General features: G+C 37.4%; 1 pseudogene; it reads left to right on the top strand.

Moving 5' to 3' along the window:
- The first annotated feature begins 688 nt into the window (after positions 1-688).
- On the top strand, positions 689-1,628 carry LOC139361117 (zinc finger protein 669 pseudogene; annotated as a pseudogene).
- Positions 1,629-1,640: the final 12 nt, after the last annotated feature.

Here is a 1,640-nt window from a genome sequence, read left to right as displayed (position 1 = left end):
GGATGTGGCTGTGAACTTTACCCAGGAGGAATGGGCTTTGCTAGATTCTTCTTAGAAGAATCTCTACAGAGAAATGATGCAGGAAATCTGCAGGAATCTGGCTTCTGTAGGTGAGAATGACAACACCTTTCACTTAATTACAGAAGTATTTCCCTATCATCAGTGCTATTTGTGATTTGGAATGTGGCAAGGGAATGATTTGGTGAAGAAATCAGACATGGGCACTGTGTACAATGAACATGAAATCTAGTAATGTTTCTACAGTTTGTAATAATTCATGATAATTTTGTGGGTCTGCATTTTAGGAAACAAATGGAAAGACCAGTATATTGAAGATCACTTTGAAAAACCTGGGAAAAATACAAGATAATTTGCACTGAGAAGAGGAAATAAAGTCCTCTCAAGGAATATTAGCATGTCATGGACTTAAAAACAAGCAATAAAAACAAATAAGAGTCACTGTAAATTTCTTTCTTTTTAGAAAAATTTCACCCAAAATGTAACGTACTTCAGTGTAGCAGTCAGTGTTTGGAAAACAGTTTACTTGAAAATAGTACTACAAAATTGTGTATATGAATCTTACTATGTTGGTCATAGCCATGCAGGTGGTAGCTGTGTTTTCAGTAGTAACCCATTTACTTTCACATAATTCGGTCATGGCAAAAAAAAAAAAAAAAAAAATGCATTTTCCCTGGTATTGGCAGCAGTGTAAGTCCAAGACCTATTAATAAGTAGAAAGTTACTAAACCAAGCAATAAAAATGTGCTTGTCATTTTTTTACAGAAATCATATGGCACAGAGACTGTGTGAAAGCAAAGAAGGTAGTCAGTATGATGGACAAGTTGTCAGCCAAATTCCAAATCTTGATCTGAATGAGAACATTTCTACTGGATGAAAGCAATGTGAATGTAGTATTTGTGGAAAAGTCTTTGTAGGTCATTCCCTCCTTAATAGGCACATCCTAGCTCACTCAGGATACAAACCATATGGGGAGAAGCAATATAAATGTGAACAGTGTGGGAAATTCTTCGTTTCTGTTCCAGGTGTTAGAAGACACATGATAATGTACAGTGGAAATCCAGCTTATAAATGTACGATATGTGGGAAAGCTTTTCATTTTCTCAATTCAGTTGAAAGACATCAGAGAACTCACACAGGAGAAAAACCCTATAAATGTAAACAATGTGGTAAAGCGTTCACTGTTTCCGGTTCTTGTCTAATACATGAATGAACTCACACTGGAGAGAAACCCTACGAATGTAAGGAATGTGGGAAAACATTCAGATTTTCTTGTTCTTTTAAGATGCATGAAAGGACTCACACTGGAGAAACACCCCATAAATGTACCAAATGTGATAAAGCCTTCAGCTGTTCCACTTCCCTTCGTTACCATGGAAGCATTCATATTGGAGAGAGACCCTAGGAATGTAAACAATGTGGCAAAGCCTTTAGTCGATTGAGTTCCCTTTGTAACCATAGAAGTACTCATACTGGAGAGAAAGCCTATGAATGTAAACAGTGTGACCAAGCCTTCAATCGCCTCAGTTCCCTTCACCTCCAGGAAAGAATTCATACTGGAGAAAAACCCTATGAATGTAAGAGGTGCGGTAAAGCCTACACTCGTTCCAGTCACCATACTC

This window comes from Macaca nemestrina (assembly GCF_043159975.1).
Source record: "Macaca nemestrina isolate mMacNem1 chromosome 10 unlocalized genomic scaffold, mMacNem.hap1 SUPER_10_unloc_1, whole genome shotgun sequence".
In the NCBI taxonomy this organism is placed as follows: Eukaryota; Metazoa; Chordata; class Mammalia; order Primates; family Cercopithecidae; genus Macaca; species Macaca nemestrina.
The sequence above is the reverse complement of the archived record's forward strand: the minus strand, read 5'-3'. Positions and strand labels throughout refer to the sequence as shown.